The sequence below is a fragment of the Canis lupus genome, chromosome 24, assembly GCF_048164855.1.
Source record: "Canis lupus baileyi chromosome 24, mCanLup2.hap1, whole genome shotgun sequence".
NCBI classification, from domain to species: Eukaryota; Metazoa; Chordata; class Mammalia; order Carnivora; family Canidae; genus Canis; species Canis lupus.
The window spans coordinates 33,080,988-33,103,002 of NC_132861.1; the positions used below are offsets into that span (position 1 = coordinate 33,080,988).

The window sequence follows — 22,015 nt, forward strand, 5'->3', positions numbered from 1 at the left end:
GCAACAGAACAATGTAGCATTCTAGACGCTGTGACATCATTTTTTAAAAATAGCTGCTTTCACCAACAGATAGCAGTTTATAATGAAAACGTTTTTTCATTTCTTTTGGGAAGAGGGAGAGGAGAGTTGGGGGAAGAGGAAGACTAGTGACTATGTGAGATAAATGTGCTAATTGTCCCCCCGTCTCCATGTAAATAGAAATGTAACTGGCACGGAGCTGCAGAGTCACGTGCACATTCTCTCATGAAAATATTAAGCCAATAGTTCATTCGATTGTTTGGCTTTATGACGAGTAAGTCATTAACATGATGCATTTTATTATTGGCCTACTTTGAGCAGATTAGAAACATTCAATGGTAACAAGGACAAGAATCTCCCTGGATGCCTTCAGGATGACTTTGATGAGGATGTTGAAGGTGTGACCCCCCAGAGATGTGACTGGGGCCAGGGCTATGTGTGGTGTGCGGGGGGCATGGAGGGCTGGCACCCTCCAGGGTGGGCCTCAGCCCGGGCAGGTGGTGACTCTGCTTTCAGGGTCCCTCTGTGCCTCACACTTGTGTCACTCGGTGTGCCAAATTTCATTGCTTTCATAGTCACGGGGAAACCTTGTTGCCAGTGATGTGCTGGGCACCTTGGCTCTCGAGGAAGTTTCGGTGGTATGAACGCTCGCCCCCATTGCCAGTTTTAAACTTCCCAGCTGGGAATAAGGATAATTGGCTCTTGGGAGCCAGGGTGAACAGGCTCCTGTGACACCCACTGCACCCCCAGACAGCCCCTTCCCACCACATGCAGTTACTGGTCTACCATCAATGCCTTATTTATAAGGTTTGGACTTCCTTTAAGACAGAAATATTAGGGTGCCTGGGTGGCTCAGTCGGTTAAGTGTCTGCCTTCGACTTGGGTCGTGATCCCAGGGTCCTTGGATCGAGTCCTGCATGGGGTTTCCTGCTTAGTGGGGAGCCTGCTTCTCCCTCTGCCTCTGCCACTCGCCCTGCTTGTGCTCATTCTCTCTCTGTGTGTCAAATAAAATCCTTTAAAAAAAAAAAAAGACAGAAATCTCTCTAGAAAGGCTGGGGTGTGGGAGTTCCTCCTCTTCCCTTCTAGGTTCTTCCTTCCTCCTACGTCTTCTCTTCCTTTTCCTACTTCTCTTTCTCCTTCCCCTCCTCCAACCCTCTTCCTCTTCTCTTTCAGAATTTACCAACAGCAACTCCATGCTAGACATCATGCCAGACACTGGGCTGCAAAGACGAGTCAGTATTCACCTCTGACGGTAGGAACTTATGGTCTAGCTGGTGGAGACCCACGTAGGAGGGCAAAGAACATTTCCATATTTGGGAGGACTGCATAGGGCACAAGTGGACTCAGAGGAGAGTGGTTAATTCTGTGCATTACAGGAGTGAGGACATGAGGAAGGGTTTCAGGAAAGTGCTGGTGCTTGAGCGAATCATCAGAAGTGTCCCTGTTTGAACTTGTGTTTGTTTGTTTGTTTTAATTTTATTTATTTACTCATGAGAGACACAGAGAGGCAGAGACATAGGCAGAAGGAGAAGCAGGCTCCCTGCGGGGATCCTGATGTGGGACTCGATCCCAGAACCCTGGGATCATGACCTGAACCAAAGGCAGATGCTCGACCACTGAGCGACCCAGGCGTTTTAAGATTGAATTCGTGTCAAATGACAGCGAAATGGTGAGAATAAAAGCACAGCAGCAAGCATATACCAAGCACACCCTATGTGCTAAGCACTCTTCTGAACCCGTGTATTATCGACAGCAACTTTATGAAGATTATATTCTTAGTGCCCCTATTTTATTTTAATTTTAAATTTAAAATTTTTAGAGTGGTTGAGAGAGGGAGAAAGAATCTTAAATAGGTGTCACACTCAGTGTGGAACCCGAAATAGGGCTAGATCCCACAACTCTGAGATCATGACCTGAGGTGAAATCGAGAGTCTGATGCTCAACCAACTGAGCCACCAAGGAACCCCTTAGTGCCTCTGTTTCAGATGGTAGGATTGAGGCACAGGGAGCTGAATAACTTAACAAAGACTACGGGGCTAGTAAAATAAGGAGCCAAGGATGAACTCAGTCACTTTGACTTTGGAGTTGTGATCTCAACCCTTTAGAACACACTGCTTCAGGGACACCTGGGTGGCTCAGTGGTTGAGCATCTGCCTTCGGCTCAGGCCGTGATCCCGGGGTCCTGGGACTGAGTCCCACATCAGGTTCCCCCACAGGGAGCCTGCTTCTCCCTCTGCCTGTGTCTCTGCCTCTTTCTGTGTCTCTCATGAATAAATAAATCTTAAAAAAAAAAAGTTTAGAATATACGGCTTCTAACTGTATATACTGCTTGTCACCGTATATAATATAACTGAAAGGTTTTCAGGGTTTGAATAGAAGAAATAGGAACAGTTCAAACCACCACACATGCCCTCAAAAGCCCTGGGCCAGGACATCAGTCTTGTATTGACAGAGCAATCAGATGTTCTGAGTGGAGCCGATCACTGAGCACGCCAGCTTGGCAACAGTTCATTAGCTATAAGTGTAGTGGTAAATGTGCCATGAAGAAATTTTCTGTAACCAATTCCAGTAATAATTGGATTAGATACTTATTTAGTACAGATTTCAATAAAGCTGCAATGTTAACTTCACGTTCAAATGAACAAAACTGCTTTGCAGAGATCAAATGACAGCGTATTAAATTGGCATTGAAAATCGCCCGCTGGCAGAGTTTTGGTTAAGCATGGGGTCGGATTATCTTGAACTAGCAAACAAAGCTTTGAAATTATTAATGCCATTTTGTACAACATACTATGCAAATAGAGGTTTTCTGCCTCTCTATTATGGAAGTCAAATTAGAGGGCATTTTATTTTTTTAAAACATTTTATTTATTTATTTGACAGAGATAGAGTGAGCATAAGCGGGGGGAGTGGCAGGCAGGGAGAGAGGGAGAAGCAGGCTCCCTGCTGAGCAGAGAGCCCTGTGCAGGACTTGATCCCAGCACCCTGGGATCACGACCTGACCTGAAGGTAGATGTTCAAGCGACTGAGCCACCCAGGTGCCCTACAGAGCAGTTTAAATCAAGAGATGGACCGGGGGCTATAGGGTCTTATTTTTAAAACAACATATGTGAGGCAATTTAACAAAACATGATCTAGCATATTACATTGATAATGTTCATTTAGATATTATTGGTTTGTATTTTGGTTTGGACTTTCTGAGGAGTGTGTTTGCCTTGGTTTTATGGCGTGCATAAGCAGCATGAGGAATTTGCCTCTTTTAAGTTAATATTGCAAATACCAACTTCTGTTTCATCCTTCATTTAATGTTTTGGTTTGTCCAATTCTTGAAACTCAGATTTTGACCATTGGCTGAGACGATTTGTGGGCATCCAGTGCATGATTCACTTGTTCTTTTGGAATGCTTTCTCTGTCCCTTGTGTTCTTTCTATTACCCCCCAAGTGGTAATGGCTCTCAGTTTCAGGTTGTGAGCACTTAGAAATGTATGCAGGCTGCAGGCAACAGAGAATCCAACTCCAGCTACCAGGGAGTTTGCAAAGGCAAGTATTTGTAGTCGATGATACACCCCTAAACAAAGCTGGGGTATTGCTGGCAAGGAAGAAACAGAGATTTGGATTGGGTAAGAAACTAGCAGAGTCTGTTGAAGTGAATGAGTCAAGGAAAGAAAAGACAAAATCATTCCTACAGTTTTCTATTCAATCCCTCTCTCCCACTGTCTTTCCTCGGTACCTTAAAAAACAGTTTTGAGCTGGTCAATATTTCACACGTGGCTCTCTGGAGGGACAAGTTTGATTTCTAATTTTTGCCAGTTTCTGTGGTGGAAATATTCCCATCATGATGGGTTTCAAGCTCCTAACCTGGTGTTACCCATTGTGCATGGTGCGTGGGAGAGGCGCCCAATGTTACACCATCACAGAGCATTTCCACCAGACAGATACAGTAGGAGTTGGTCACCTCAAGATTATGGAAAACAGTACAATGTTGGACCAGTCAGCTTGGGCTACCATAACAAACTATCACAGGCCAGGTGGCTTTGACAACAGACATGAATTTTCTAACAGCTCTGAAGGCTGGAAGTCTTACCAAGGTATGGGCAAGACCTCTGAGATCTCTCTCCTCAGCTTGCACACAGCGTTTCTTGTGCTGCCTCTTCACATGGCTGTCCTGTCTTTCTGTGCATGTATGCATCTCTTGTGTCTCTTTTGTGTCCAAATGTCTTCTTCTTACTAGGACCACCAGTCAGATTGGGTTAGGGCCCATAGTAATGGCCTCATGTTAACTTTATCTCATCTTTAAAGGCCCTATCTCCAAATACTGTCACATTTGGAAGTGGTGGGAGGTAGGACTTCAACACATGAGTGATAAGGGGAGGACACAATTCAGTCCATAACAAATGTAGTAAAATAACTAGGAAGTGATGAACCGTAAATATTTCATTTTTAATCTCATTTAATGAATCATAAATTCATAGAATTTAAGTTTAAATAACACCGGTGTTAAAAAAAAAATAACACCGGTGTTTAGCAGCCGAATTGAAACTTCTCTGAAGAGAAGATATTTGCAAGTGACGTATCAGATAAAGGGCTAAAATCCAAGATCTATAAAGAACTTATTAAACTCAACAGCAAAGAAACAAACAATCCAATTATGAAATGGGCAGAAGACATGAACAGAAATTTCACCAAAGAAGACCTACACATGGCCAACAAGCACATGAGAAAATGCTCCGCATCACTGGCCATCAGGGAATATAGATCAAAACCACAATGAGATACCACCTCACACCAGTGAGAATGGGGAAAATTAACAAGACAGGAAACAACAAATGTTGGAAAGGATGTGGAGAAAGGGGAACCCTCCTGCACTGTTGGTGGGAATGTGAACTGGTGCAGCCACTCTGGAAAACTGTGAGGAGGTTCCTCAAAGAGTTAAAAATAGATCTGCCCTACGACCCAGCAATTGCACTGCTGGGGATTTACCCCAAAGATACAGATGCAGTGAAACGCTGGGACACCTGCACCCCGATGTTTCTAGCAGCAATGTCCACAATAGCCAAACTGTGGAAGGAGCCTCCGTGTCCATCGAAAGATGAATGGATAAAGAAGATGTGGTTTATGTATACAATGGAATATTACTCAGCCTTTAGAAATGACAAATACCCACCATTTGCTTCAACGTGGATGGAACTGGAGGGTATTATGCTGAGTGAAGTAAGTCAATCGGAGGAGGACAAACATTATATGGTCTTATTTATTCAGGGAATATGAAAAACAGTGAAAGGGAATAAAGGGGAAAGGAGAGAAAATGAGTGGGAAATATCAGAGAGGGTGACAGCACATGAGAGACTCCTAACTCTGGGAAACAAACAGGGGTAGTGGAAGAGGAGGTGGGCGGGGGATGGGGTGACTGGGTGACAGACACTTGAGGGGGGCACTTGACGGGATGAGCACTGGGTGTTACACTATATGTTGGCAAATCTAACTCCAATAAAAAAATATACAAGAAAAATAAAGAGAGAAACTTCCCTGAAGATTTAAAAATCAGCTCTCATGAGCTGGTGTGAACTGTTTTAAAATAAAACAAAATCTTAAGCAAACCCCCTACCCAACGAGAAAAAGATAAACCATGATGTGCCACGGTGTCAATTTTCTTAAGGATCTTTTCCTGGAAGATATCTCATTATTGCGAGGGGACAAAATAGTTCCCAAGATCATTTGAGCTCTAATAGTCTTTTGTTTTGTAGAAGATCTTAATAGTAACCAGATATCTCATGATGCTTTCCAATTAAAAAAATATCTTACCTTATTCCACACTGTACTTTAGAAGTCTTTGTTGAGTACATGCTATGAACTGAGTATTTGTGTCCCTCCCAAACTCATATGTTGAAATCTTAATCCCCAATGTGATGGTATCTGGAGGTAATTAGGTTTAATGAGAACAGGAGGGTGGAGCCTGGTGAATAGGATTAGTGCCTTTATAAGAAGAGACCTGGGACAGCTTGCTTCCTCTCTCTCTCTCCACCCCTCCCAGCCCCCCCTCTCGTGTCTCTCTTGACTTGGCTGTGGAGGTTACTACAGTCGGAAGGTGGCCATCTGCAAGTGGAAAGAAGGCCCTCAAAAGAGCCCTGATCTCGGACTTCCCGGCCTCCAAGAACTGTGAGAAATAAATTTCTGTTGTTCAAACTGCTCAGTCCCTGGCATTCTGTTATAGCAGCCCGAGTGCACTAAGACGGTACCTTCTAGGTGTGAGGCACTGTGCTAGCAAATGGGACACAGAGAAGACTACGGAGACATGACCCCTCCCCTGATGGTGCCTATATCTAGAGGGGGAGCAAGATGTAGAGCGACTAGTCATTTAAGTAACTAATTATAGTAGCTGTAACTGCTAGTAGGAACATGTATAGGGCACCGTGGGAGCATTTGTCATAGGAGGAACTAACCTCACCTAGGAGATCACAGAAGACTTATCTTGGGAAGTGACATTTAACCTGTGTTATAGGCTGAATTCTCTACTCTCCCCCCTCCCCGCCCTAATTCAGGTACTGAAACCTTAATCCCCAGGACCTCAGAATGTGACTGGGTTTGGAGATAGGATCTTTAAAGAGGTGAGTACATTAAAATGAGTCTGAAGTGTGAGTCCTAATCCAACTCTTCCTTATAGGAAGAGGAAATTTGACCACAGAAAGACACCAGGGATGCAGGGATGTGCATACAGAGGACTCAGCGAGAAGGCAGTTATCTAGAAAACAGAGAGAGGCCTCCGGAGAAATTAGACCTGCAACACCTTGATTTTGGACTTTCAGCCCTCAGAACTGTGAGAACATAAACTTCAGTTGCTTAATCCACTTGGTCTGTGATATTTTGTTATGGTAGCCCCAGCAGGAGGCACTGGTGAGATGAGGGGAGGCAGGAGGGCTCTCCAATCAGAGGAGGGAACATCTGGCTGGATCCTTAAGGCAATAGATAAAAGGCCCATAATCTAATCCAGAAGAGTGGTTAGAAGTATGGGCCCTAGAGCCAAAGGGCTGAATTCAGCCCTGGAAAAGGTGTATGACTTGGAACCTCTTTTCTCACCTGTACGGTGCAGCTAATGCTAGATTTTCCCTGCAGCATTTTTAGGGAGAGGGTTAAGGGACTTAGCTGTGAAGCAGTTAGCTCAGTGCCTGGCACACACTACTGGAAATGCTCAAAAATGTGAGATGTCACTTATTATCTGAGAATAGCTCACCATTCTCAAAGTGTAGTTGGAATGTTACTTACAGTGGCAAGTCTTTACTGGTTCCACTCCAACCTGAGTAAAATCATTTTCTCTCTCTTATTGGGAAGGAAGACCATCTGTTTCTAAAATCTGGATTCTCCATTTTATGTTCCTGGGGGTTTGGATTTTGTCCTAATGTCTTTTGCTATAGGCCACAGAAACTGATCACTTAGGAAAAAAAGAAGTAAAATTAGGCCTTTGGGCATGAAGACTGACCAGGATGTGGGTAGAACCCATGATGGTTTGGGGGACAGTACCAGGAGAGGGGACAGGTGTTTGGACCTCTATCACCAAGGTCTCATGGCCTGAGAAGTTCCAGGGGCCAGGAGAAGAGCCACTTTGAGGGCACCATTAAGTGCCATGAAAATTGGGGCATTTTGAGAGGACACCACCTTACAACACCAGGAGATTTGTAAGCTCCTTGATGACTGGAGATTCAGCAGGATGGTGGTGATGGAGAGAAGCACTTGCACCCCCACTTCTGAGCCAGGCTGGAGTACTTTATGTGCACCTCAAATTAGAGACTTCAGGGACAGGACAGTGTATTTGCCACTAACGACACCATGATCTGTAAACTCCCTCACTGGACCCAGTCCTTATAGACAACAATTATATATTTCTCTCTGCATCCTCCACACTTAGATTCGTGCTGAACACCTGTATTTGCTAAATGAAAGTTTTGTTTATAAATTAGGCACTTGGGGTGGGTTGAGTGATTGAGGTACTCGCTTAAGGTCATCCATCTTGTAATGGACCTGTACCTAAAAGCTGAAATGTCCCTTGGTTGAGGTTTGCTCTTGCCAACCACGATAAGGGCAAGGGATGTGTCTTTTTTTTTTTTTTTTAAGATTATTTATTTATTTATTCATGAGAGACACACAGAGAGAGCCAGAGACACAGGCAGAAGGAGGAGCAGGCCCCTGTGGGGGGCCTGATGCGGGACTCAATCCCAGGACCCCGGATCACGTCCTGAGCCGAAGGCAGATGCTGAACCGCTGAGCCACCCAGATGCCCCAAGAGATGTGTCTTATGCTTTCCCGTGGTGCCTGGTACCATGATTAGCCCACAGTCAAGCACAGGAAGAACCCGAGAAGCAGCAGTGCTGTCTAGAAGGTTGGTCAGTGGGATGATTGATGGAGCCGTTTGTGTGGAGGCCAGAGCAGATAAGCATTCTCATCCAATCCCGGCCCTAGGGAAGCACCACAGCCATTCATATTCATTTAGTCCAAAGACATTTAGGAATGGGGATGTCACACATGAGCGTTTTTTCCCCCTCTACATTTATGCTCTGCAAGCTAGTGATCAAAGCGTGGCCTTTTAGTCATTCATTCAGCTTATATTTATCAAGCAGTGTTCCGAATATTCACTGTCTGGCTGTGCAAGGGCCCACTGGTCTACCTCTGCATTTCAGTTTACACACATATAAACGGAGGACAATAACACCTATTGCATAAAGGTTGCCATTAAGTTCAAGGGGGCAAACACATAAATGCCAGACATGAGGCAGCCCTGGTGGCTTAGCGGTTTGGCGCTGCCGTTGGCCTGGGGTGTGATCCTGGAGACCCGGGATCAAGTCCCACGTCGGGCTCCCTGCATGGAGCCTGCTTCTCCCTCTGCCTGTGTCTCTGTCTCTGTGTGTGTGTGTGTGTGTCTCATGAATAAATAAATAAAATCTTAAAAAAAAAATCTGGGCATATGTTCATGTCACCTAGCCCTCCCACCAGGGCCAGTGACAGCTGATTATTGCCCTACTCTTTTGTTGTGCTGGGGAGCCAATGGGAGCTTTTGAAACGTGGTGGATTGGCTTCTTGTGCCCTGACTTGATTCATTCATTACGGTAAAACAGGAGGAGCAAGACTTCCTTGGGCCTCTCCTGTGCCTGGCACGTTAATAATGCACAGTAAATATACATTCACTCAATCAATCATTCTGGCCTGTGGAATGAGTGTGATGTTTTGATTATGCAGGAAGTTGAGTTTCGTTATACAACTTTCCTTGTTCTGGCCGTGGTTTCTTCCTATACATGAAGAAAAGAAAGTTCCCAGTAAAATAAGATTATGCTGTTTCAACATAAATTCTTTATCAGTTAGGATTAGGTTCATCTGCATAAGGTAGAAACACATCCTCCTTTCACACATCCTTCCTTTCCCAATTTAGCCTTAGATAAGATAAAACCCCATTTCTTTTTCATGTGAAAGGCTAGAATTAGGCATTCCAGGAGTTGTGTGACAGCTCCACCAAGTCCTCAAAGACCCATGTCCCTTCCAGCTCCACCCCTACGATGGTCTCCTGGTCCATGGTGATGGCTAATGCTCCTGCAACCATCACATCTCTGTTCCACGGAGCAAGATGGAAGAATGGGGAGAAGAAAAGAGCATTCTCTCCCTTTTAAAAAGACTTTCCTAAGTCCCACACAGCACTTCTACTCTTCAGTGAGAAATTAGGCACATGGCCAGACCTCTGCATGTGAGACTGGAAAATGAAGTCTTTCAGCTGGGCAGTGATGTGCTCAGCTGAAAACTGGAATTCTAACGCAAAGGAAGAAAACAAGGCTGAGGTCTAAGACAGGCAAATTGCAATCTCTCTCACCTCTTCCCTTCTGGAGAAGACACATAGCTGTTTCTCCCTTCTGTGTTTCTGCCACCCCACGCACAGGCTGTCATTAATGTCTTGACATCTTACATTGAGGGAAACAGATGTGGTGATGCTGAGATTTTTCATCCTACGCCAGAAGGAAAGAAGAAATGATAGCATTCTTCCACGTGCACACTCACGCTCCTTTTCTCGCGTGTGGTTTCATCCTCTCTCTGTCTCTTTCTCTGTCTCTCTCTTTCTCTGTGTCTCTCCCACCTAAGCGCACGGAGCTCAGGTTAAAACTGACCTCTGGACTGCAAATGATTGTTATCCTGAAGGTGATCACTGGGCTTTGTGCACTTGGTCTGGGGAAATCCATGGCCAGCTGTGGGCCAGAGCGCTTCCTCTGGTTCATGGTTCAGGAGGAGCAGCTCTAAGAGCGGGAAACCACTCCACTTGCTAGTGTCTCCCAGGTGAAGAGTGGGGTTCTGTTGGGATTTGGACCTGTAGTCTTTCATTTAGTGTTTACAGAGAGTACTCTTCTCCCGAGATACTTCTGTCCTCTCATTTTGAACATAGAATAGTGTCTGCCTCTTAACTTTCCCGTAATAAAATGGAGATTAATAATAAACAACTAGGTGTAGCAAGTTCTGGGTAAAACATTTTGGAAGACACCCATTATCTACGAATCTAACATTGGCTCTGGCAGCAGTGAAGTCTGAATTTAAGATGGTGGTTGAGGTGAGGTTGGGAAGTGTTGGGATCAGAAGGCTGGGCTCAGCCCGGGTGTAGCCATTGGATTCTGGGTGAACTTGGGTAGTGTCTTCATCCTTAAAAACGTCAATAGAATGTCTGCTTAAAAAAAAAAAAAAAAAAAGAGAATGTCTGCTTCACAGCACCACTTTCCATTCTTTCCATTAGATAACATACCTCCCAACACTGGGCCTGCCAAAGGGCAAGGATTCACTAGTTTGTTTCCTTTTCCCTGAGGGGAGGAATAGAGAATAAAGGATCAAGAATGGAGAGGAGAGGAGTTGAAGTGGAAGTTGCTTTAAGTAGGTTCTTACTAACCCAGGAGGTTGAGGTCCATGGCTGCTCTGGAGGCCCATTCCACTTTGTTTCATTCTACTTTAAGATGAACTCTGTTTGGCAGATGTAGCTTACTCATAGGACATATTGAAGAATTATTTTTTAAGCTGCCAAACTCTAAATATTTTTTCCAAGGTTAGAAATAATACTGGAGCTTTATATTATTTTATTTTTTTAAAAATTATTTTATTTATTTATTCTTGAGAGACACACAAAGAGAGGCAGAGACATAGGCAGAGGGGGAAGCAGGTTCCATGCAGGGGATCCTGATGTGGGACTCGATCCCAGGACCCCAGGATCACGCCCTGAGCTGAAGGCAGACACTCAACCACTGAGCTACCCAGGTGCCCCAATACTGAAGCTTTAAAAAAAAAAAAACCTTGGAACCTTGGGGCACCTGGGTGGCTCATTTGGTTGTATTTGCCTTTGCCAGATCAGGTCATGATCTCAGGGCCCTGGGATAGAGACCTGCATTGGGCTCCCTGCTCAGCAGGCAGTCTGCTTCTCCCTCTCCCCGTCCTCCACTCAGATAAATAAATAAAGTCTTTAAAAACAACAACAACCTGGAACCTTAATAATAGGATTTTACTTTCCAAAAAGGAAACAAAGGTAAAGAACTTGAGTGACTACATTACACAGCCAATCAGTTTCCCTTCCCTCTCATCCCACTCTCTCCTCCCACCCCCAAGGACAGTGGGGACCACAGTTTGAAAGTACTTGGATCACAGAGGTGAGCTCAGTGAATCCCCTCCCTGCCCACTGTGGGGGTTCTCTGGCTGCTACTGGGCTCCTCCTTGAGGAACAGGCTGTGCTGTCTGTCCCGACCCCCCTGTGGCGGGGGGGCCCTGCCTGCTGTGTTACACACAAGTGGGGGTGTGGAAAAGGGGCAGCAAGATGAAGAATTCAAATGATTCAGAGCAGAAGCATCATGCTACTGGGCCTGCAGACTGGGCTGGGGGAGACCCAGGGAGCATCACTCTCCTTTTTTTTTTTTTAAGATTTTATTTGTTTATTCATGAGAGAAACACACACACACACACACACACACACACACACACACACACACAGAGGCAGAGACACAGGCAGAGGGAGAAGGAGTCTCCATGCAGGGAGTCTGATGTGGGACTCGATCCTAGGACTCCAGGATCACACCCTGGGCGGAAGGCAGGTGCCCAACCGCTGAGCCACTGGGGCTGCAGCATCACTCTCCTATAGACGCTCTGTTCTGTAGTCTTGAGTTTTTGTTGGAAGATGCAGGTATTAAAGCTCAACTGAATTGTGGGTTTTATTTATTTATGTATTAAAGATTTTGTGTATTTATTTGAAGGAGAGAGAGAGAGGGAGCTCACAAGCAGGAGGATCAGCAGGGGCAGAGGGAGAGGGAGAGGGAGAAGCAGTCTCCCCGCTGAGCAGGGAGCCCAATGCAGGACTCGATCCCAGGACTCCGAAATCACGACCCGACCTGAGCCAAAGGCAGACACTTAACTGACTGAGCCACCCAGGCACCTCGAGTTGTGGGTTTTAAACAAGAGACTGTGAAAGTGCCAATGCAGGGTTCATTGCCGAGAGCAGGTTCACCCGGCCTCCAACCCCCAAACTCAGCCCCGGATTCTCTATGCAGTCCCTCAGCAAACACTATGAAAAGTCTACAAGGTGCTTGGTATGTTTATATATATATTATTTTATCTACTCCCCAGGGTTTTTGATTAGGGTGAGGTGGTGAGGTGCTTGCTTCTAGTGCAAAATTTAAAAGGATGCCAAAAACCCCCACCCAACTCGGTGATTAAGAGAAATAAGATTTCAATGCAATATTTAAAAAATAAAAATTATTGCAAAAATAATCAATGATGAGGGAAACATCAAGATTTTAAATATAGTATATTCAGGTTTGTGATTTCTTTCTTTGGCTCAGCTCCTAAATGGCTTGTCACGGTGCTGCCCATCCTTTTATTTATATTCTTGAGGTAGGGCCATTTCATAGATTGGGGCTCAGAACAGCTGCATAAACTTAACTCTGGTGGATGGTAGGGAGGGAACTCGGACCTGGGACTCTGTTGTCTGTATTCTTTTCCTAAGACTGTAGCCACCTGCCTGTTTTGGAGGAATGATGTCTGCCTCCTTCAAAGGATTTGTTAGTATGTGTTCCAGGCAGCTGGTACCCTTAGCCTCTGAAATAACTGCTTTTCAGAGGTGCCAGAAGGAGATAATTTGTGCAGCGCCTTGAGGGATAAACCACACTGTAAACCTAAAATCATCTTGTTGGGGGAGGGGGTGGAGTGAGCAAAACATTTACTTCAGTGTGGATGACAAACATGCTGAGCAAGAATTAGCCTAACTCTGAGTTAGTTCTTAAAGCCATGTAATCCTTCCTTTTAACCTCTCCCTGGTACAATGGTTTTCTCAGACCCAAAGCCCGCCCATGGAATCGGTTAAAGGGAAAACAAGCTTCGAAATCCCAAATCCTTTTGAAAGTAAAGGGTAGGTAATGGTGTTTACAAAGTCAGCTGAGGCTTTTTCGTGCTGTGTTTTTTATTGCATAGGTGCCCCTGGGCATCCTGGGTTTGTCTCCAGCACAGCAGGTTGACCGGGAGCAGAAGGGGCGGCCAGGGCATGGGCGGCTGGAAGGCATTCGGATTGTGGTGTTTCCCTGGGTGCCTGGTGTGGAGCTGGGCTGGGGTCTGGGCTGGGCTCCGGGTCGGCCACGCCTGCCTTCCGTCTCCAATGCTGCACACACACTGCCACCTACGGAGCTTGGGAGGCAAGTCAGCCTCACCGCCGGGCCCTTTCCTGCCACCAAGGCTAGCCTGGCCTGGGTGGAGGAGCAATCCCCCCTCCCCACATTCCCATAACAGAAGCTTAACCTTCCCTGGGGCCACTGAAGACCTTCTAAAGAGCACGTCTCATTTTACAACCCCCTCCCCCCCATCTAGGTAACCCTGGGCCCTTCCCAGAAAGAGGCTCTGTCCTTTCTTTGCTGGTAGGACTCCTTCCCCAAAGGAGGGCCCATTGAATTCACCCTGTTGCACCAAGCTACAGTCCTCTTTGCTCCCCCAGCGATCATCATAATGAAAAAATTGATTGTATTTATTGAACATCCCTGGGGTACTCGGTTCAGCACTATGTGTTTTACATAGATCATTTTATTTAACATTCTCCCAACCCTAAAAACTAGGTACTAGAATTGTCTATGCTATAGATGATGGAACAGGCTTAGGAACATTATGTAAACTTATCTAAGGTCATTTAGCTAGCAAGCAGTGGTGCCAGGTTTTAAATCTGAGTAGATTTTAAATCCAAGGCCCACATCCTTACTCCCTTAAATTAGATCCCCCAGGAGACTCTGAATGGACCACATTTAGTCATCAAGTATGGAGCACCGACCCAGGGGCCACTTAGGGCTTGCATATATTTTATCTTGTTTAATTCTTACCGTTCCATAAAGTACATACAGATGACAAAACTATTTTTCAGATAAAGAAACTTTGCTCAAAGAAATTCAGTCTTTTTTTGTTGGCCATTGTGTCTGGACATAAGGCCTGGAGTAAGGTGGGGCAGAAAGCTGAAAAGAACTCAGCCAGTTATTCTCAGCCAGCCACCTGGAGCTGCTCTACTCCAGCTACTTCTGGATTTTTTGTCATGAAAGTGACAGATATATTCTTAGGATTTGAATGAAAGTTTCTGTTATTTGTGGATGAAAGCAAAGCAACTGGTGTAACTAGATTCAAACACAGGTCTATCAGACCCAAGAGCTACTGGATGTGTTTTCTACGTTACTTACCTGCCTCGTATTATAAAATTATTAAAAAGTTGCAGGTTCCTCAGGGATAAGGGGACTTTTACATGTGCTTTTACATTTTTACATGTGGTAGAAAGAATCAGGAGACCTAGAGTTTCATCCTGACTCTTCCTTAGGTTGCTTGCTGACTCACCGGGGAAATAAGACACAAATCAATGAAATGCTAAGAAAGGTGGAATACTAAAATGGAAAGGTCAAGTCAATGAAGGCTTTCTTGGAAAGTCTTAGAGGGGCCTCTGGGTGGCTCAGTCAGTTAAACGTCTGCCTTCGGCTCACAGCATGATCTCGGGGTCATGGGATCCAGTCCAGCATCCAGTTCTGCATTGGGCTCCCTGCTCAGTGGGGAGTCTGTTTCTCAATCTCCCTTTGCCTCTCCCCCCAACACTCTCTCTTTCAAATAAATAAATAAAATCTTAAAGAAATATATAAAAGAAAATCTTAGAAAGCAGAAATTAAGCTGGCTGGAGGGTATTCTACAAAGGTAAAAGATCTAGGTTTGACAAAGAAATGGCCTATCCTTAGTGACAGAAACATATTTTCTAAACTCCGTGCAGGTTGTTCATTCTTGTATCCAGTCCCATCTGGAGCCCAACGAAATGAATGTCACTCAGCAACACAGAAGGGCAACTGGACCACAACCAACTATGTTTGGGGAGTGATTTACAAAATAAATATGCTCTTGTATAATACCCCGTTACCATGTGTATGTTATCAATTTTCAAGGAAATAAGATTTGGTAAAGTTTGGCTCATGTCATAACCATATAGAACAGAGGGGTCGTCCTTTGTTGGCTGAGCAAGATTTGTTCCTTATGAACCATGCAGAGTCACAGGGTGGCTGGGATCCTCACTGCAGGGTATGATTGGAAAATAATGGTTGCAGGTTGATGGAGTGCTAAACACAGCAGCTCCGACCTAATAATAATCGCCGGGAACACATTTTAATTGCTTGCTAATAAGCCAGTATTCATTCCCTCTGCACGCCTCTAAGTGAGTGGTTTTGATCGACTTACTTCTGGGGCCATAGGCTCTGAATAACTGGTGGGCTGGACCTAATCTACTACGTAGAAAGGTGGTTGAGAGCCGTATTTCATGACAAACTCCCGTCTTTTAGATAACTCAAATCACTGCCTTGTGCCTGCCTTCATTTATTTATTTACAGAATTCATATTAAATTATGTTTCCCTGCTTCCCAGAGAGTGTCGAGTCTGTAAAATAGCTTGAGATATGGGCATCATGTGGATATATGGATTTTCCTGTACTGTTTGTTTTCTTTGGATGGCCAGGCCATTCTGAAAAAAATTGCTTTGGTCAATTCCTTTTTTTTTTTTTTTTAAGATTTTTATTTATTCATTCATGAGAGACACACAGAGAGAGAGAGAGAGAGAGAGGCAGAGACACAGGCAGAGGGAGAAGCAGGCTCCATGCAGGGAGCCCGATGTGGAACTTGATCCTGGGACTCCAGGATCAAGCCTTGGGCCAAAAGCAGGCGCTAAACCACTGAGCCACCGTTTCAGTCAATTCCTAACCATTGACTGGCAAATGAATAGTCATGATGGTCTCATCTGGGACTTTTAGGCTTATCAAATAAACAGAAATCCAGTATCTCACAGAAGTGTGGTCTCCAGGTGGTCTTTCAAGTCACTTGAGAGGGGCGGGGGCTACATGATTTAAAATACATATGTCTAGGCCTTATGCCAAACCCTCGAATCAGTATGTGGGTTTAGGGGGTTAGGATCTAGGAGTCTGCCTTTAACAAGCTCCTCTGATACATCTTGTATATATTGAAGTCTAAGAGTCACTGGTTTAGTCCTTGGAAAATACAGGTGTGCGAAACCTGAAGGGTAATCCGTGTATCTCTGGACATTATCATAGGATGTTGTAGTGGGAGGCTCCTTTACCTCTTTCTGCACGCGGTTCTTAAATCTGAGTATAGAGGGCCGCTGAATGAGCCTGGGGTTCTATGCCATCTGAGAACCTCAGCAGTGGGCAAGGGCAGATGCACCACTGATCCCCATAGCTTGCCCTCATCCTGCAAAATCTGGTTTGGCCATTGTGGCCTCTGGCGGCCTTGCCCTGCCTTTGTTGCTCTTCCATGTGGTGTAATTTTTTTGTTGGTTATTTTAAAAATTATTTTTTAGTTATGCTAAAATACACATAAAGTTTATCATCTTAGTGGTCTTTTTAAAAAGATTTTATTTATTTATTTGAGAGGGAGAGAGAGAGAGAGAGAGAGAGAGAACAAGCAGGGGGAGGGGCAGAGCAGAGGGAGAAGCAGCCTCCCTGCTGAGCAAGGGGAGGGGGGGGGCTCAATTCCAAGACCCTGGGATCATGACCTGAGCGGAAGGCAGACACTTAACCAATTAAGCCACCCAGGTGCCTCCATCTTAGCCACTTTTAAGTGTACAATTCAGTGGCATTAAGTACATTCACATTGTTGTACAACCATCACCACCAATATCTCCAGAACTTTTTCATTGTCCCAAACTGACTCTGTCCTCATTAAACACTGTCTATTCCCTCGTTACCCCAGGTGCCCGGTAACCTCCATTCTGTTACCTGTCTCTACAAATTTACTACTCTAAGTGCCTCACATGAGTGGAATCATGCAGTATTTGTCCCGTTGTGACTGGCTGATTCCACTTAGCATCACGTCTTCAACGTTCATTCAAGGAACAAGTGTCAGAATTTCCTTCCCTTTTTTTTCTTTTTTTATTTCTTTCCTTTTTAGGGCCAAATAATATTCTATTATATGGCGAGATTGCATTTTCTTTATCCTTTTATTCTTTGATGGACACTTGGGTTGCTTCCACCTTTTGGCAATGGTGAAGAATGCTGCTACGAACACGCGTGTTCAGATACCTTTTTGAGACACAGCTTTCCATTCTCCTGACTACACACCGTGAAGGGCAATTACTGGATTGAATGGCAATTCTATTATTAACTTTTTAGGAACTGCAGCCATAGCGTTTTCAATAGTAGCTCTCTGGTGTGATTTTACATTGATTTGTGTGATGATTTGATTGTCTGTCCACCCACCATGAAAGCAGAGATCCTGTTTATTTTTACTGCCTCGCCTCCCATATCTCAGTATCTTGAACAACAATGTCTGGGACAGAGTCATCACCGAAATATCTGATGAATTAATGAACGAGTCAGCCTGATGGGAACAGGGCATTGGAGAGAGACTCAGTCTCTGCGCTTAATGAGTTTACAAATTAGTCGGTGAGACGTGACCCACACAAGGCAGTAAGCAAATAAAGGAAGGATATAATTATGTACTTCCCACCACCAGTGCACAAGAGGCGGAAACAGTCTTCACTTGTGATTCTTTCTTGGGGGCCAACACTGGAGGGCTGGGTGCAGGGTTAGCTAAGGAGTCTGGAGACATCAGCCCGGGGAGGGCAGTATGCAATGTGGATTAGGAGGGCACAGGAGGTCCAGAGTAAGCTGGTCTATAAGTCACTGAAATGGGGGATCCAGGAGGCAGCCGCCACTTGACAATTAAGTGGGCAGGCGGTGCGGGGGGGAATCTAACATGTCTCCCTTCACGCCTGGGCTGAGGGCCTGGCAAAAGCAAAGCATGGCCCAGTCTAATAGGGCTGGGAGCTCAGGCAGGAACTGGGGGTGGGGGTGGGGAGCACGGCTTGATGCTAAGAACTCAGATATAAGATGTATAAGATGAACACTAGTTTTAAAATTGTGAGTTGAGCCTTCTTTAGCCATAAACACCATAAATCCTGCAACTGGAAGGATTCTTCATGCTAAGGGGCTATAGCTCTAAAGCCTTATTTTATTTTATTTTATTTTATTTTATTTTATTATTTATTTTTGCCCATTATGCTCAGAGCAGCACAGGGCTGAGTTTGCAAGGAGGAATAGTAGCCAGCCCACTGTGGGGAAGTGGGTGGAGGCAGAGAAAGAGGAACTGGTAATAGGAGGGGCATAAAAGGGGGAGCAGGGTGGTAGACAGGTGCTTGGGGAGCACTATGGAAAGGTGGCCTGCCCGGCTAAGATGGCAGGGGCAGGCTATAACGGGAGCCAAGGCTAGCCAGGCTGGTGTTGAGATAGGGTGGGGAGAACCTGGGAGTCAAGTGGAGGCATGCTCCTATTTCACTTGCCTTCTTGAGTGAGGAGAAAAAGAATCATTGCCTTAATATTTAAGCTTGGAATTCCTAGGGGAGAGAACAGTCTATTTAACCTTGATGGACTGACCTGGTCATGAAAAGATAGAACCCAGAGCCTCTGTGGCCAGGGCCAGGTATGAATCAGAGTAGGTTCATCGGCTCTGCCAAAGAAATGAACAGAAATGCTTGGTTTGAGGAGTGAGAAAGCTCTGAAAGAGCTCTGAGTGAAAGGGATCTTGCAGTTGGGGCTTTCCAGGAAGGAGGTGCTCAGATACGGAGTTCAGGATGTGTGTCAAGGAGGCCCGTGGGCTCAGGACTATGGGAGGCAGGAGGATTAACAGAGGGAGAGACTAAACTGGACCTGGGGACCTGGTGGCAGTCTGGACCTGTCGTGGTCTGTCAGGGTTGTCCCTGACAGGGCTGAGTGCCTGGGCCTTCCTATGTTCTCCTCCGTCAGTCACTGGATGTGGGCTACCTGGGAAGGTGTGGCCTCAGGTGAGGTGTAGTTGAGGCACAACCTGGAGGAGATGAGAGTGGAGGTGTCACATGGCATTCTCAGCAGCAGGGACCATGGGTCCTTCCTTGAAGGGGATTTGGACTGAGCCTCTCTATGTCCAACACAGGGCCCTGGGGCTTTGGGACTAGATGCAGATGTTGGGATGGTCATTGGGTTTTCTGTCATGGGTGGGATGCATTTTTAAGCAGAGTTTTAATTCTATTTTGAAGGGCAAGAAAACTCCAGCAATGTAGAAGACTTGAGATATTGAGGGGCCGACATCTGTCGGGTCACTGTGGTAGCCACACTTGGAGAAGGCCCCCAGTGATCCTTGGCATCTGGTGTTCAAGCCTCTCCCACACTGAAGAGCCAACCTGTGTGATTGGTGGGTTATTGCAGAAATGATGAAGTGTGACTTCTGAGGCTAGGGAAGAATAAGACATTGTGACTTCCATTAGGTTCTTTCCTGGATCCTTCCCTCCAGGGAAACCAGTTGTCATGTTGTGAGGACACAAGCAGTCCTGTGGAGAGATCCATGGGGCAAGAAGCTGACGTCTGCCAATGACCAGCACCAACTTGCCAACCTCGAAGTCAGATCCTCCAGTTCCCGTCTAGCCTTCCATGGTCACAGACCTGCCTGTCACCTTGACTGGAACTTCATGGAAGACCCCAGAGCCACAAGCTGGCACAGCCACGAAGGTGCTTCCAAGTTTTTGACGCACAGAAACGGAGAGACAATACACGGTACCACACTGTTTGTTGTTCATGTAAGTCATCAAGCGTTGGTGTGATTTGTTATTGATGAGGAGATAACTAACATATTGTGCTCTTAGTCAAAGCTTTTTATTTTGAATGATTATTTCAATTCTCTGTCCCTTCCTCCCCACCCCCTTACGCACGCAGACTTCTACGTCCCTTTTTTCCCAGAGGCTTTGAAGCACTACTTTCAAGTGATACTTCCAAAGGTTGATGTTCACTAAAGCAACCTGAAAACTGAATTCCAAATCCTTGAGCTGAATATATTTCTAACATAGACCACACACAGGAAAGCAACAAAAACATCTGCTCATAAGCATAAGGTTTGTATTCAATTCTCACCCAGGTTTTTTTTTAACTTTTGACTTTATTTATTTAAGCATTTACCAAAAACCCCTAAAATTTATAAAAGAAACACCAATACAATACTGCAATATATTAGCAATAGAATTTTTAAACAGTACAGATGTGATGTAAAACATGCAATGTATGCACCAGGACTTGAACTTCTAAGTGATTATTGTGCTCAATTGTGCATCACTGATTGCTGTTTAGACCAATTGGACCTCAGATCGATTCAACTGGTGAAAATGTCCAGGTTGGTCACACACCGCATTGTTTACACCAGCAGTTGGAAACTAAGCTATAGTGTAGATGACAGGCTGCCGCTGCTGTTGAAATAATAGGAAAATGAATTATCCATGGCTAGTAATTGCTAACAAAGTAATAAGGTTATATACATTCTCAAGATGTCTATGAATAAGAAGAAGGATAAAAAGGGCAGAAAATAGGAATTGAATTATGTCAAAAGGACCCAAGTAGAGTATTTTAGAAAAGCAAAACTTGCTACATGTATGGCTGTACCCAAGACTGTGTTAACTCTAAAGGAGCTTCAAATGCTAAGTTTGGACAGTGTGAATGAATCCAAAGTCAGTTGGAGGAAGGATGAATTAAGGGTGCTTGGGTGGCTCAGTTGCTTAAAAGTCCGTCTTTGGCTCAGATCATGATTTCAGGGTCCGAAGCCCCACATGGGGTGCCCTGCTCAGCAGGGAGCCTGCTTCTCCCTCTCCCTCTGCCTCTCCTCCTGGCTTATGCTTTCTTGCTCTCTTTGCCAAATAAATAAATAAATAAAATCTTTTTTTGTTTTTAAAAGATTTTGTTTATTCATGAGAGACACACAGAGAGAGAGGCAGAGACAGAGGCAGAGGGAGAAGTAGGTCCCATGCAGGGAGCCCAATGCGGGACTCCATCCCAGGATCTCGGGATCCCGCCCTGAGCTGAAGGCAGATGCTCAACTGCTGAGCCACCCAGACCTCCCAAATAAATAAAATCTTAAAAAAAAAAAAAAAAAGAAAAGGTAAGTTAAGACAAAGTAGTATTATTGGAGGGCTGAAAAGTGTTAACAATCCAGTGAGTTGTGGGTTGGCATTCATGTGATCTACGGTCAGGTCAGGGACCAGCATCAGGGCCAACCAAGAGGCCCTCCATCAGGAGGCTGTGATTCAGAGGCAGGAAATCCCACCCCCAGGGTGGAACTGCCAGCTATTTTTGCCGGGACCTCATCAGCTCTCTGTCTGCTACCTGGTTCCTAGACGCTGTTTCTCATCCAGAAGCATGCTGTGTAGCCCAGTCCCTCCAAGTAAGTCCTTGCTGTTCTCTGGTCCCTGAATTCACTGAGAGCTCTCTGTGTCCAAGCAGGGGTGGCCGCTCCAGCTGGGACTTCCTCCCTGCTGTCTGTGGGAGGTCTAGCCCCGAGCTCGCTGAGAGTTCATGGCTCCATTCAAATTCCCAGAGGTAGTCTTGATCTTTCAGACATACAGCTTCCTTTGTCACTAACTTAGACCAAGTTCCCATGAACTGGGAAGTAGACTCCTTGGGGAAATACAGCTCTGTGCCGCACCA

General features: G+C 45.3%; 1 long non-coding RNA gene across 11 annotated transcripts in view; it reads left to right on the forward strand.

Moving 5' to 3' along the window:
- Positions 1-36: 36 nt before the first annotated feature.
- Positions 37-22,015, forward strand: part of LOC140615992 (uncharacterized) — a 44,839-nt gene continuing 22,860 nt past the window's right edge. For 4 of the 11 annotated variants that reach the window (XR_012016510.1, XR_012016507.1, XR_012016514.1 and 1 more), the window contains exons 1-6: positions 37-292; positions 1,192-1,270; positions 6,050-6,174; positions 6,558-6,623; positions 19,588-20,124; positions 20,261-20,436. This is a non-coding gene — a long non-coding RNA (uncharacterized lncRNA). Of the gene's footprint in view, positions 293-339; positions 417-1,191; positions 1,271-3,476; positions 3,559-6,049; positions 6,175-6,557; positions 6,624-15,289; positions 15,424-19,587; positions 20,125-20,260; positions 20,437-21,705; positions 21,753-22,015 lie in introns of those variants that run through there. The other 7 variants (XR_012016508.1, XR_012016509.1, XR_012016516.1 and 4 more) reach the window with 6 other exon arrangements.